Raw genomic sequence first — 16,638 nt, 5'->3', positions numbered from 1 at the left:
ATATCATGTCATCTATGGTTCGACGCGCAATGAGCAGCTCTATCCAATGGCATTAAAATGTAAAAACCGCCAATTTTCGACTTGAGCGGTGTTGTTAGCTAAGGGACGATATGTATTATAATTAGACATCGGATTATATGCACGATCAAAGTGCCGAAATATGCATGCAAGTATGCACGATAAATGGCCGAAATATGCACAAAATATGCACAATCAAAAGTCACTTATTATTAAAATGTATTATTTTTTTAAGAGCTTTCCGGTGGTGCCGTTAATAAAAGCGTCAATTTTTATTATTTCATCAAATCCAGGATTTTTCATTTTTTATACAGCACCAATAATAATTTTTTTACCAACATTTTCCGATTGCAATCTTAATGCACATGGAAGTAAATTTAATAAATCGGTAACTACTTTATTCAAATTTTTTACTAATGTTGCCAACTTCAAAGAAAAAATTTGTTTCTAGAAATATATTGTACCTATCGAGTGTATTGCATTCTTTAAATGGGGATGGAGCCACATATTTTAAGTGTTTTGATCTATCGTACCTCTGTTTTGTGGCCTCAGTGTATGTCATGATAGCTAGTTTGGAGACCACTAGGGCATAAAACTACCGAAATATGCACTATCAACTAAAAATTGCCAAAATATGCACTATCGCCTAAAAAGTGCCATAATGGCGGCTCTCGACATAGGCGAACGCGTTGGCCAACGCGTCTGCAGACGCGTTGGCCCAATGTGTAGAACGGGCGTTCGCGCGTTGGCCAACGTCTAAATACCTACGGCCAACACGCGAACGCCCGTTCTACACATTGGGCCAACGCGTCTGCAGACGCGTTGGCCAACGCGTTCGCCTATGTCGAGAGCCGCCATTATATGCATTTGCATATGCAAATATGCAAATGCACATGCATATTATATGCATCCGATGTCTAATTATAATAGTCTAATTTTGGTACAAGTTCACAGTTTTAGCGTGATCACTCACTGATCAGACATATTTTAGGAGTACGAATCTGTATTCAAATTTCAAAGCAATAACCGAAATTATTGCTGAAAATGTGAAATATCTCTTTGAAGCGATGCTGGTATTGATTCTGTGAAATTAGAGGTCGTATTATGAAGGCCGTGTAAACTGGTTAAAATCACGCTGCAGCGATGTTGCTTTCATGTGCTCCTAGTACGTTAATCTGATTTGTGCAGCGTCTATGATGTCCTAGTACAAATTTGATGCCGCTTTTAACATGGTTTCTAGGACTCTAGGCCGGTCGCATACGTTTTCCGTACATGATTTCCGAATTCATTTTCTGTATTCGGAAATTCGAATGCATGGAATCAGTCATCATCATCTTCAAAAAAGGAGGTTTCTCAATTTGATCTTATACATAAGTTTTTGAAACGAAGTACCTTATCGCGTGTTGCGAAAGGGGGCTAGAGGAAAAAAAATAAGAAGAAAAGTTGTAACGACACTTTTCGCTATAGTTATAACGTCTAGTATGCCGTGTGGCATGCGCGTGTTTCTCTGTCTCTCTCTCTCTTTCTTTATCTTTCATAGAATTTCGTTCCATCCGGGTGTCTCTTGACACCTCCCAAGGTTTTTTGTTTTCTGGCGGATTTCTGAACCGATTTTGATGATTCTTTTTTTGTTGGACTTGATAGGTTCCATGATAAAGAAATACTGTTTGAAGTCGGTTTTTTTGCTAAAATAATTGATAATTATATTACATTGAATGATTATTATCGTTAATTCTAACTGCTGCGACTAGTGTATTATTAAAAAAACATGATTTTAAAGAAGCTTCATTTAATTTTTCTTGTACAAAATGTTCCGTATCCTTACTTACAAATCATTGTGTTTCTTGGATAAACTTTCTTATCCCACCTTAAAATAGCTCAGGTATTTCACAACTTAATTGTATAACAACACAACATAATATGCATAAATATATAACATTCGTTCTCAATTAAATATTTAAATATCCCACTTTGAGCCACGAAATTAACAATAAAAATGCAAAGGAATGGTAATTTTAACAATCTGCGACCAATATGCAAATAGTAGGTTTTATGTAATACGAATTTTCATCATAGGGCGATAGGGATTGGTGATGTACTGTTATAAAAGACTGTATGTTACAATTTTTTACGAGACATATGTAGGTAATCTTAAGTTAAGATTATGTCTCATAAATCCGTGCTCCGTAGCTCCGTGCAAAAATCGTTTATCGCGCGGGAACCGTACATTTTACGGGAAAAAAGTATCCTATGTCCTTTCCCAGGACTCAAAGTCTTCCCATACCAAATTTTAGCAAAATCGGTTCAGTGGTTTGGGCGCGGAGAGGTAACAGACTGGCAAACACTCTTTCACATTTCGTAATATTAGCATGGATACACCTACACGACGACTAATCAAAGTATTTTTTTTCTACAGGTGGTCAGTGGCCGATTTCTGCTGTTCGTCGGTGAAATGAGCGAAAGGTAATTAAGGAATATTTTTATTTTTTTGGTTAGGGACCCGATTTTCAAGCCTCGAATGTTGTTTCGACACATGGCGAGTGAAATAGCCGACGATCAAAATTATATTCAATTCTTAAGTATAGAGCCCCATGTTTCATTTTTGGCTATAAAACTAAAGCAAAACAAACCTTAACTTAACTTTTTTATGTTGATGAATTGGATTAAAACGATGGAATAAAATTAAAAGAAATGAAAGTAGGTATACTGCTAATCAATATCTCTGAAATACCATTCAACTTCAATACCCTTTTGAAGGTTTGTACAAAATGTAGCTAGGGTATACTTCGGAGTTCCGTTGGATTTAGGTTATGGAACCGAGAAATTCGGGTGTCAAAATTTTCGGGAATACCCGATCCCGAAATTTCCGGTAATCGCCACTTCCGAAATTTCCGGTTAAATTCCCTGGTCCTATATTTCCACTCCCGGGATTATCCTTTTCTCAAAATCAGCATTTGTTCCCAGTTCACTAGGTATTTAGATAGAAATAGCAAGCTTTAGATTCCTAGGTCCTAACTGTTAAGGCGACGCTTTGATAATTTGGCTGTAGCGATATCGATTTTTCTCAGCAATGACTAAAGATAAGTAATTAAAGTTCAGTGTCAGTATTCATCATGTCTTTGTCTTTGAATTACACATAGCATAACACGATTAGTCAACTTTTATAACACAGAATAATCAATCAAAAAGACCTCTGTAAAAAAAGGGATTCCTATTTTGCCAACAGAGGAGAGCGATTTAAGCTTCCAAATTTTGTATATAAATTGGTTCAAGCATGCACTTTAATTTGCCCATAGCTTATATGAAATGTATTAATGGTTTTTAAATTACGCGACAGAAAACATTTTGTCGCTTACGCCCTTTCCGTTTTTTGCTGTTCCATTGCTTGTTTTCTATGAGAGGCCTGCCCGGCCTCTCATAGAAAACAAGCAGTCTAAAACATATCCAACACGGTTTTTTACTTTAAGGCGGCGTCACCTTATGGTACAAGTTGGAGCCGGCTACATGAAGCGGCAGCTGACGATGTGTCGTCGCGACACTACTGGTTTCTATGTATTTCTAATGAATATGTCGCTAGCTTCGTGTCGCTAGCTGCGGAAGGTATTTCATAGAAATGCATAGAAACCAGTAGTGTCGCGTCGACACGCCGTCTGCAGTGGTCGCGTGTCGCTCGGTTCCAACTTGTACCTTTATTCTACAAATAGCCACGCCTACTCTGTAAATCTATTGAGCCAAAGGTTGCTCGCAGCTATTGTATCTGTCAGTAGCAGTAGACCGCTTTGTTGCGCTACACAATCCACTGAGAGTCCCACAAGTGTCACTCCTAGATAGAGTAGCTAGGTTTACCAGTAAAACGTACAATAGGTCACTATTTTTTTTTAATGAAATAAGGGGGGCAAACGAGCAAACGGGTCACCTGATGGAAAGCAACTGGATACAATGTTTTGATGCTTGAGTGCAGCATCAGCACAGACAGTAAACATAAAGTTTTGTTCGACGTTTGATAACGTTCCTGTCAATATTGTGCAATAAGATGCCGGATGTTGGTCGGATTGTTTACTCCGACCTTTGTGTAGTATTTTCCCTATGTGAAAAAGAATCATGACTGTGAAGTTGTGTAGGTAACAAGTTTTTTAATAATTAAACTTGACAGTTACAAATACATAAAATAACTTTTAAAATGTAAACCATATTCTATCAATTACACAATTACAATTAACAATATTATTTCAATTATCCTTGGTGCGAAAAACAATAGAAATATAGCAAAAAAAGGATATCGGCGCAGAGCCCATAGACGGCCCCAAATTAAATAAATAAAAAAAAAAAAATTAAAAAAACTTACTTAAAAAAAAGGAATTTCTACGTGGGAGAGCCATGCTTCGGCACGAATGGGCCTTCTCGACCGGAGAAATACCACGTTCTCACAGAAAACCGGCGTGAAACAGCGCTTGCGCTGTGTTTCGCCGAGTGAGTGAGTTTACCGGAGGCCCAATCCCCTACCCTATTCCCTTCCCTACCCTCCCCTATTCCCTTCCCTTCCCTTCCCTAACCTCCCCTATTACCCTATTCCCTCTTAAAAGGCCGGCAACGCACCTGCAGCTGATGCTGCGAGTGTCCATGGGCGACGGAAGTTGCTTTCCATCAGGTGACCCGTTTGCTCGTTTGCCCCCTTATTTCATAAAAAAAAAAAACATATTCTATCGAACAAGGACAAAACATACTCTCACTATAATTGGACAGATTTTATTGTTATTCGGTACAGAGAAAATCTAAAGTAGGGGGAGAACATACGCTTCTTTTTTGCGGGGAAACGTACGGTTTCCGGGAAGTAGTTTGTTATCGGGAAGGTCGCGTGGAACGTAGCTAGTAATAAACACACAGAATAGAAAACCTACAAGTTGATCGAGTGTAACTGAACCTTTACAACTAGTCGTAAAATTGTATTACTTTATTAAGATAAGTGTATTGTTAGCTCACTTTAGTACCTGTTGAATTTTTTACGCTATAGCCCATAGACTAAAGGGGAAAGATATGCCAAAGGAAATCGATGAAACCAGATAATGCAACTTTTTAAAGCCATATAATAAACATTAAAAAACTTTGCAAATTGCATCGTTAAAAATAAGAAGTTTAACTTTATTGCTCTTTGTATAGGTACGGTTTAAACTTTAAAACAACGATTCTAAAACATAGGACGAATAAAAAAATCTTTTTACAGGACAAAATTACGTGATCTCTGAAAGCGGGATTATTTTTGTCCTTACATTTTGCCGTGTCTATTTTCGTATGAGGTTGAAAACTTCAGTTAACAATATTATCTTCTATCTTCTATAAATTGAAAATATTTTTGTCAGGGTTTTAGTCTTGAGATATTACTATAAGTACAAGGAAGTTTTATGTTAGGAGGGAGTGATACACGAAGTTCACCCCATTATCTGATTTCAAATAACTAAATCTTATATTATATAAAATTCTCGTGTCACAATGTTAGTTACCGTACTCCTCCGAAACGGCTTTACTGATTTTTACCAAATTTTATATTATGCATATTCAGTAGGTCTGAGAATCGGCTACTTGGTACTTTCTATATTGATAAGTGCATTTGTTGAATAAATAATAGTAAATTATTACAACACGAGACTGACGGCGACCATTGTTTGTGCGACGGGATAGAGATGGACGTTGCCATGGTGACATACTTATTTAGTCACTTCATTAAAAAAATACGGGCGAAATACTTTATATGGCAAAACAACGTTTGCCGGGACAGCTAGTAATACTATAATTTTTTAAATTAGTTATTTCTGCTTTGATTTTATAACATTGATTATTGATTATTAAATCAATGACGCATCTGTGCTGCCTAACTCTTTATTTTCCACCATCCTACAAGTTACAACATTGCTTTAACTTAATTACAAAGGTTTTACTCAAAGAAGCAGTTAAGAGAACTTCAAAGTACAGTTAAATAAATGTCTCGAAGAATAACTTAACCTTTGACCCAATTTCATAATTGAATTTTATGATTACAATTCTGTTTTTATTTCAATTTTCTTTTATTACAATAATTTTCATTTATTTCTGCTTTCATTGGCTTTTAAAACAGACAAGTAATGTTGTTTTATTTTCTTGGCTTTTCTTTTAGAGCAGTGAAGCTGGAAAAAGAGCTTCATTTTCTATTCAGCGTTTTCCATTTATTTTTGCCCCGCCAATTTAAAATCTCTGTATTCTCATAGCATTTTACATGGCCATTAACTTTATCGGAATAAACAAGTAAAACGCCCTCAATAATAAAAACAATATACTTAATGTATTTTTTTGAAAAACATTTTCATTGAACTGACGTGATATTAAAAAATATCTGCCTTATTCATTAACAGTTATTGTTGAACAGTTTAGGTTTGTAATTTGATATTATCTAGACTCCATATTATTATTATAATTCAGTAACTAAAAGTGTAGAGTGGCATCAACTATTAGAAAAATATAAAATCGATTATCGAGCACAGTTAAAAATCCTTTCATATATCTCTATCCCTAAAATCCATTTAAAATGGTTTCCAAGTTTTCCCTGTCGAATTAATAACATTGAGAGCTCTTATTTATCCGACAATCGCAGAAGGCAGGTGTATTTTTCACGATATTGTACTGGCACAACTCCTTTATATCAAAGTCTATTATTGCAGTAATAAACAACTGAGGTTCGGCCGTACTTCTAGCGGCTAACATTTTTTTAATTCACGTGGTAGTAGTACACTGCGTAGGTGTCAAATGTCAACGGAATGGTATAACCAACATCTTTAGCCCGTGTTTAATACGCTATTATTATATTAGTATTACACCGTCTTTCCCACCGTATCTTGGGCCATGCCTGATAAACGCACACATCTACGTCTGCTTTTCGTTGTAAAACTCTTGAGGCTGAGCTAAGGCTCGACCACCACAGCTCTCAGTATATATATGTATTATCTATGACCACAGCCGTTCGCTGTATACACGACCACATCCGCCATCCGCTGTAAACTCGACCACGCCCGATCTCCGTTGTAAGCTTGACCACGCTCGCTCTCCGCTGCAAGTTCGTCCAGCCCGCTGTCCGCCATAAGATCGACCACGTCCGCTGTTTGTTGTAAACTCAACCACACCCGCTGTCTGCTGTAATCTCGACTACCCCCGCTCGTCGCTGCAAACTCGACCACGCCCACTCTCCGCTATAAGCTCATCCAGCCTGCTGCCCGCTGTAAGCCGGACCACACCACCCATTACCTCTCATTGTAATGGCGCCATTCTTTTCACTTAGGCGCAACTCTATTGTATGGATTAACAAATGTTATGAATTATGATCCTCTTAAAGCGTCGATTTATTTCTTTGTTTGCTTATTTCCCAACAAAAACGTCAACAGACAGTTTGGAAGATTATCCTACTTCCTACTATATATTATTATATTATTATTATTATATTATAAAGGCGAAAGTTTGTTTGGATGTATGGATGTTTGTTACTCTTTCACGCAAAAACTACTGAACGGATTTTAATGAAACTTTACAATAATATAGCTTATACATCAGAATAACACATGGGAGGTGTTATGTTCGTTTTTTTATGTTCAACGATTACTCCGTCGTTTGTTAACCGATTTTCAAAATTTTTGGTATACGTAGAGGGTATCATCCCAATTTGGTATTATATTCACAAAAGTGGTGATACGAGATGAAAAAGCGATATGACAGTATCGCTTTTTCTTCTCTCTTCTTCTGCATACTGTAGACATAATTGAAAACACGGGTGGATGAAGTGGGTAACTAATAATTTGAACTGCTGTTTTTTTGCATCAATGGAGGCTTTAGGACCGGGAAAATGATTTGAATTAAAAAAATGTGAATTCCTACGAAAAATAAAAACTAAGGAAAAGTAACTCGGTCAAAAAACATGCTCTACAATACTTGTCAATAATGTGTAGGTACCTTAGGTACACATTTCAATACATTTGCAATATTTAGATGGCCTTGAGCGGTATTTAGCTGACGTTACATGACAGTTCGAAAGGAAATAAAAAAACGGTAATAGTATGGAAGTTACGTTTCCTTAGTTTTTATTATTCGTACGTGGATTCTATGTAATATGGTTAGATATAAGCTACATGATGAAGTAGGTATTAAGTTACAGGTTTGTTCTAATTATAAGGGAAAAGATAAGTAATTATCTTGTAAAATGTTAGTTACCGACTTTATCCATTCGTGTCTTCAATGTACATCTCGCGTCGCGTCTTCTAAAATTATTAGCAACTGTTGTTGAAAATGGAACGTGGTTAGAATTACGTCCTTAATCTGACAAAGCGTAGTCAGTACTGAAGTAAATATTTAGTATTAATTAATTAACGGCAAACTCGACGAGATCTCCTAATTTTGTGTGAGAAATGCTGCGTCTTTTTAAGGTTCTTTGGTTTAAATAACATTATCAGGTATTCTCTAGGTATTCTTAATTCTACACTATTATAAGCGAATTTTTAACAAAGGTATGAACACACCTTTTTGAAGGTTTCAAAATGCATCTGCAACATTGCGGAAAAACTTACCCAGCTGTATGTTTATTATATTTTGTTGATTTATTTTTAGCCTATAATTCAAAGGCCTCCCCCAGTATCTTCCATTGTTCTCGCTCCTGCCATCGCTGGCCAGCCTGGCTGGTATGCCTCCAGTCCAGCTCGTCACACCACATTTTTCTAGGCCGGTCATCTTCGGATGTTCCTTGATTTATGTATGTAAATTCAGATCTCTCAGGAATTATACAAGATAAAATAAAAATAATTGAAATAAAGTTAACGCAGGGACGTTTATTCGTCCCAGTGCGTTAGCGTCTTCAAAGTACAAACCCTAATTTCGAACAGAATTAATCAGCACTTAGTATTCTGAATGAATAAATAAAATGTAATTTATATCTTCTGTGTCGGGCCTTGCGCGTAATTCACTGAATTATGACTTTCATTTTTGGTCCATTTCGAATTTATAATGAGTCCAACTTTACGGAGACTTTGGAAAATTATTTCTTAGTGTCTAAACACTAGTGTGTTTAGACACTAAGAAATAATACAGCCTAGTGGCTGAATTACGCCGGCGTAATTTCCGCCGCAAATGTCAAACGCATACAAAACGCGACGTAATAGTGTGTCACCCCTCGTATTCGGCCCGTATTTTGTATGCAATTTAAACGCGGCGTAAACGCGGCGGAATTTACGCCGGCGTAATTATTCAGCCTAGTGTGTTTAGAGCCTTAGGCTGACTCCCACCATCTGGGTTTGCTTATTCAAAGGTGTTTTAAAACCAACTAAGTACATAATATATTTTGGGCACTGGTACACAATGTATAAACAAAGCATATTAAAAATTGTTGTAAAATATCATAATAAAAATTCATCTGAATATAGGTGACTCAAACTCCAGAACGCACAAACCGATTTCCACGGTTTTGCATTCGTTGGAAAAGTCTCGGACTCCGTGAGTTCTATAGAAAAACAATTTCAGAAAAAACTTCAAGAGAAAAGCAGGAAAACAGGGAAAATCATTTTATGGCAAAACAACGTTTGCCGGGACAGTTAGTAAGGAAAATGATATCTCGATTATGACAATTATTTTTATACCCACAAGTATTTTGTTTTCCTTTACATAGCTTTTTGCTTGCACCTCACATGTACATATGCAAAATATCTGTAGTAGATTTGTCACCATATCATACGTCTATTTATATTTATCACCATTTAATAATATGATGGCATACATATATTTTAAAAGAAACCAAAAAACTTTGCAGCTATAGCCGTAAGCTAAATATGATAAAATTGTATTATTTTTTATTCGCTTGCACAGCTTATAAAAACGTCAAAAATTTTAATGTTTAAGTAAACATTTCCCCGCCAGACAGGTTCAGATTTCCCCCGTGTAAAGTGTGAGAAAATTAGATAGTTCTTTAGCGGAGATTGTTGCAATTGAAAAAGTTTTGGCACCTTGGAGATACAAACAGTAAACTTAACTAACAGTTTTATTAGATCAGCTAGTTTTCTCGCGGATTTTAGCGTTCTCTACAAACTTAGATTTTCCCTAAGTATTACTTACGCCTTTTGTAACGTACAACTTAACAAAAAGCGTAAGTCAAACCATTTTTAAGGACCACTTGCCCTAATCTGCATTCAAATTAAATATAAAATAAAAAATAATAAAAATAAAAATGTCTTTATTTCAGACAATTACAGTCCATATTTGTTAGTAGGTAACATACATTTTTATCCTACGTTAGTTTACATTTTAAAAGTTTAATTAAAAGGAACAAAAAGTAAGGCCAGTGACGAACACCTGAGTCAAGTCAGGGTAGTTGCACCTCTCACATGCAACTCAGTGAAGCGACCCAAAACTGCTGAGTCCAGCCTCTGCTATCATTTCCAGGATGCTGCTGCAACTACCCCTTAACCTTTGTACTACAGAACACGTTTTCTCATGATACGATAAAAATCATCAATGTGAGCATCTGCAAATATGCCTGAGGCACTACAGTACCGGGGTAATCGCACCAGCGCCCTGAAAATATTGTTATTATTATATTGCACTCTGAGTGCATTATAGGTTCTCTGTGTATACTTGACCCATAGACCACTCGTGTTTAGAGTAGCTTTTAAGCTAAGCTTTAAGCACCCGGTCATACAATTTTCTTTGTCCTAACTTCTTAGAGTATGAATATGACAATCAACTAAAACTACGACTTGATGAGAATTTCGTGGAACCATTTTATGACTCAGTTACTCTTCCATTGGTCTATGTAATGGTTCAGTACTTATAAGTTATAATTGAGGCATATCCCCATCCCGGGGCACGCATAATGACTATGAATTGACCATTCAGTCCGCAACGCGTCGACGCGTAGATGCATTGCAAATTTTTTATTGAATTCGTCTCACGCAATTAAAGTTTGTCAATTCAATAAGTACTTTAGAAATGCATCCTCGCATCGCGTTGCGTTCTGAGTTGACCTTAAAGCGTTTTCCCTGCGTAATCGGAAAAAGGTAATCTTCCATAGCACGGTATGTCGATGGTAGCTAGTTTAAGTATTATAAACTTATTAAAATCCGTGGAGTGCATGAAACCAGCAGTTAGTGCTAACGAGTGGCAGTTCCAGCCGCAGTGACGGTGGTCCAACGGGGAGGGATCACCAACCTTGTATGTCGAGATGCTAATAGTGTGCTGGTTTCATCACATTCAAAAGCTGATCGTTGTTGGATTCATAAAATTATATGAGACTATTTTAGATTGTTGATATGATGTTTCGTTAAAAATAATATTGTTAGAAATTAAAGCCTACTGGCTGATTCTGCTAATAGATTTATTAGGTTCATAATAAATATGATACTGATTTAACCGCTGTGACAAAATCGTTATAAATCTTATGAAAATGAACAATTATGAAAGGCCAATGAAATATGTATTTGAATAAAGTATTTAAATACAAAAAGTAGATAAAAGCTATACAAACATAGCAAACAAACCAATTTCATACAAAGAAACGCACAAACTACACAGAAATAAACACAAGTTACTATGTTTAAATTGTAAAAGTTTCCTGCACTATAATCGAATATATAAAACTACTATAAAATATAGATTGGGTTACAAAAATTTTATATTACTATAAAAAGGTTTGCTATTCATACCAATAGTAATTAAAAAATAATATTTTGTTTTCTAAAAGGCGAAAACCTCGATTTCGTCAGAAAAGGTACGAGTTATGCGATAGACGGAGAGCGGACATGTAGGTGAATATAATAATTGTAGGCATCTAGCACTGCGCGGTCGGAATTTGAACTTAATAGTATAGTAACATGAGTCGTTATTTCTTTAAACGGGTTTCGCAAGTGAGACTTCTGTTGGTACTACTAATATATATTCTGTGCCTACATCTACGTTGCGCCGAAATTAGTTTTCGCTTTGGAACCTTATTTTTAACATTTTTTGCAATGAGTTTCTAAAATACTAGAGTAGCAACGTCTTCAAAAGACGATGTCAAGTCATTATGTAGGTAAGTTAGATGTGCCTGCAGGCGTCTTCGAAGTGGCAACGCGTTGCTGCCGTAAACTGCCAACCTAGTTACGTTAGTAACATAGAATATCATTGATTTTTTCAATGAAATTGTTCTATGTTAAGAGGATTTTTTTAATTCCGAAGCTAAAATCTAAGCAAACCCATCAAAGTCTACGGCTTACGCATAAAAAGTTACACTCTCGAAGAAACACTCTCGCATTTGCAACAATATTCACCTTTGAATAAATATTATTTATTTAGGGCCTGTTTCATCACTTCCTGATAAGTGACGAATAGACTATCCACCAATTAACTTGACAGATGAAGTATGGAGAATCTGTCAAAAAAGTTGTGAATAGCCTATTCGGCACTTTATCAGACAGTGGTGAAACAGGCCCTTAACATTTTAAAATATTTTCCTACGTAAACCACCGGTGGCACATCGCTGTCTCAGTAATGAGCGCTATAACGGCGGATTGAATGGAGTCGGAATAAAGTTTTAATTTGAGGAACGTCTGCTCAATTTGAATAATTATTGCCGTGCCATTTACATGCCTAGCGAATGGACAGACCGTAGCATTATCATCATCACTGCCATCCGTGCCATCGTAAGCTACCTGGATTTCGGAAAATCTGGCAAAATACACAGAACCTGTTCATGTGGATATCCCTTGAAAGGATATCAAAAATTGTATAAACACTTCACGGTAACCATACAAACAAGTACACAATATTATTTAGCTCTAAAATATCTATTTATTCTAGAAAATAATAAATAGCTGAAAAGTTAGTATAAAATACACGACCATATCGCAAACAGAGAACCAACTAATGATACCATCTCTATAAAATATAAATGCAAAATAACTAAAACAAAAGTAGGGTACGCCGTACGCTGCATAATACCCCTGTGTTATTATATTACTCTCAAATGGAATTATGTTCTATTGTAGGAAGCTATTAGATGAACAAAGTAGTTTTAATACTCAAAGGGAGGCTTATTATACTATGATAGCACATCAGCTATTCTCAAAGTGTGCTCCCCGAGCCCTGGGGTTCCGTAAAGGCCTTGTAGGGTCTCTGCGAGCGATACATACATTATTTCTTGAAATGTCATCAGAACAGCATTGTTAGGCTGCCTTCACATTAAGTCGCGCGGCTGCCGCACTACTCGCGACTTAATGTGAAGGCAGCCTTAGTTCTATCACTACCAGCGCCCTGTCATTACATGTTCGAACTCGCCCATCATGTTCTCTGGGAATGTAACCTCTGGCAGAACGAAAGATGTATAATGCTCAACATACTTTGCAAATCTGGAGTCCCATATTACGATGATCTCGTGGACAGCGCAAGGAACTGCGTTTTTGTCATAATTATTACTGGAAACAGTGTAACACAACAAATTCCAACATTAACTTAGAATTTAGATCTAGCTTAGTAGTCATAATTAACTTCTGATTAAATTCGTTGTGGGTCCCAAGACAGCTTTAGCATGTCCCTAGTCGGGCTCCGTGAGACCATATCAAAGGGTGGAGGGTCAAATTTCGTGGTTGGATACCGCTGTAGATCCTGGCGACACAGGAGATACAGTGGTGGGAATGTGCGGTGGGCCAAAGCCCGTTTAAAAAAAACGCCCTTGGTGAAATTTCTTCGGCACCCAGGGTGCTGGAAGTTCCGAAAAAGGGGTGCTGCGCCGCGGGCGCTACATGTTTGTATCATACATACATATCCGGCGTCGAATGCCCTAAATGTCTGCCAAACAACAGTAAGTCGTGGTGGACGCTTGTGGCCATTTCTCCTTGCAAAGGCCTAACAACAAAAACAGGTCGTTTGAACCATAAACTTATAATGCAAAAAATAATAATAATGTTTATATTATTAACCCTTTCATGTCATAACATATCTGATGATTGAAAAATCACCCCAAACCAAAATGTGTATCTACTTTTCAATCGTCACCTTCGTTCTGCAAAATAAAATATATGATAACTAATTTGAAATACAAAATCTGTCAACGTTGCACATTATTTATTTCTCATAGAAACTCAGGTAAAGTAACTCGAACGGACTATACTATCGATAGTAAAAGATACATCACTAGCACACGCACACATTGACAGATCGAAAATCGTCACGCATTTTCGGGTTGTCGTGGTCTATACGACAGTATATAAATAAGTCTATGGTTTGAACAATAAAGGTAATGAAACTCTTTATTTTTAAGCTAAGTAAGATCTAATGCAGAATCTAATAAAACAGTATTCTCACGTTTAGTACCATCTAAATCTGAAAGACGAGTCTTACGATAATAACTACTGTCTTATAAGTTTATTAGTTTGTAACTGCCATATTAAACTTAACTACTTAACTGCCCGTTAAACTCAGTGCCTTTTACTTTATATTAACCTTTAACTGCATGAAATGTATTTTAACTAACGTTTTACGATTAAACTTTTGATTCTTTTTAAATTATAAGATTTTATTGCAACAAATATTTTGCGATTGACTTCGTCCGCAATTTTCTTACGGTTTTTATCCCACGGAAACTTTGCATTTTGTTGTTTGAAGTCAAGTCATAGTCACGCTTGGTGTTGGTTCCACCACAAGTTTGACTTTGATGTTTTGTGAAAATGCTATCACGTTTCTTTACTTTTTCCGTAGCCTGCTTTAAGGTACCCAAGCGACCGCACACAAAACATCAGAGTGACACTTTAGATAGGAGTTAGGACAATTTAGTGTGGCCTGCCCTACAAGTTGCCGGAGGTCTTTCAATAGCAATAGCACAATCGTCGATACTGTTTCAATGGCTCATACAATTAAATGGCATTTGTATGGATGGCTGTAATGTCACAGTGCCAGTAAATTATGGGCCATTATTGTGTCTGCGCCTAGAAACTGGCCCAGTTCTAAGTTGCACTAAACTTTGCTTAACACCTTCGTGGTCCAGTGGTTAATATATTTTATAAGTTTAGGCCACTTTATTTTCTTCGCCCCAATACACGAAATCTGCCGATACCCTAGGCCGCGGCCTATACGGCCTATTTATAAATCCAGGCCTGCTAGACTCGGCCATTGATTAGAAATTCCCTCATTGAAATATAGTGGAAAATGTAAGAAGCCTGTAGATAGATCTTACAACCTTAAGATGCTGAATCTGGAGGGAATCGAGGAAAAATATACATTGCATAAGTTAACGTCTATGCACAATGCACTAAGTTATCAACATCTCTTATTACAATCACAAGGATTACATTGAGTGCCTCTTAATTTGAGTAGACTGATAGAATTTAAGGACATCATAATTCATTTGTCACTCCGTCACTGCTTCTTCTTCTTCGGGCATAAACTCTTTCTATGGTGGCAACTGGCAAGGCCATGCTAAGAGTGGGTGCCGCTTAGTAGTATCTTCGTTGGTGATGATGCTATTTTTGGAAATTGGAATATATATTTTTAAAACTTGTTTTTCGAATCACATTTGGAATTGTAAAAATCAACAAAACTCAATTGAACATGTTATTTCAATTCTGAAACAAAACATCGCGTCGCCCCGAGCAGACACTGTTTTAACATTGATTTGAACCAGAAAAATGGTTTTCCATTTATATTTTTCGGTGGCCATTAGTGAAAAATTTTCTGAAAACAAGCGATCTAAAACATATCCAAAACGATTTTTTACTTTAACGCGGCGTCACCTTAATGTGACTGAGGGCCTGTTTCACCACTTCCTGATAAGGCTATCCACCAATTAACTTGACAGGTCAAGTATGGAGAATCTGTCAAAAAAGTTGTGAATAGCCCATTAGACACTCTATCAGAAAGTGGTGAAACAGGCCTTTAAACTTTTGGAATGTCGTAAAAGTGTATCTTTGTCTATCCGAAAGATACACTTTTACATATTTGATAACGTGTTAAATCTTTCTACTGGTAACTCCATAAACTATTTTTCCACAAAACTCTACTTTTGCGTTTAAATAATATCAGTTACTGTTATGAAACTGCGAGCAAAATGTAGTTTCCAGTTAGTATATAAATACTCGGATAATTTCATCCTTTACTTTAATAGGCTAGCGTTTAGCAACAAAGTAAGCTATTTCTGGATAGAGCTGGTTTCCCACAGCCCACGTTGCTGCTCATTACTGGCCTACTGACTAATATAACTTTGTTAAACCAAATATGAGGATACTATTCCTCGTATATTGTGCGAAAAAGATTGTACTTGACTCCGTGCTATTGCCAGAAATGCAATTCATGAATAATACGGATGTAATATAATATTATTTCGACTGTCGAGAGTCGAGGCGCTGTCGTTGTCATTATTTTCTTGCGGCATTAGATTTGTTTGGTTTTGGAGCATGAAATGCTTGGAGAAGACGAAGCGACGAGACGCTTGCATATAAAGAATATTATAGACCAGTGTTTTTCAACCTTTTTCATGATCCGACCCCCTGGTATGAAAAAATATTTCGCGCCCAGACCCTTTGCTTTTCCATCATGTACCTATGTATGATTAACTGCCGTACTCAGAGTGGAACATTAATTACTTAAATGTAATTA

General features: G+C 36.6%; 1 protein-coding gene across 2 annotated transcripts in view; it reads left to right on the top strand.

Moving 5' to 3' along the window:
- LOC121729373 overlaps positions 1–16,638 on the top strand; it is a 170,213-nt gene that overhangs the window by 102,940 nt on the left and 50,635 nt on the right. For both annotated transcript variants that reach the window (XM_042117858.1, XM_042117856.1), the window contains one exon: positions 2,435–2,481. The gene's annotated coding sequence lies outside the window, so the exon portion shown is untranslated. The remainder of the gene's footprint in view (positions 1–2,434; positions 2,482–16,638) is intronic.

The sequence above is a fragment of the Aricia agestis genome, chromosome 8 (assembly GCF_905147365.1).
Source record: "Aricia agestis chromosome 8, ilAriAges1.1, whole genome shotgun sequence".
Taxonomy (NCBI): Eukaryota; Metazoa; Arthropoda; class Insecta; order Lepidoptera; family Lycaenidae; genus Aricia; species Aricia agestis.
Note: the sequence above shows the minus strand (reverse complement) of the source record. Positions and strands in the feature narration are given on the sequence as shown.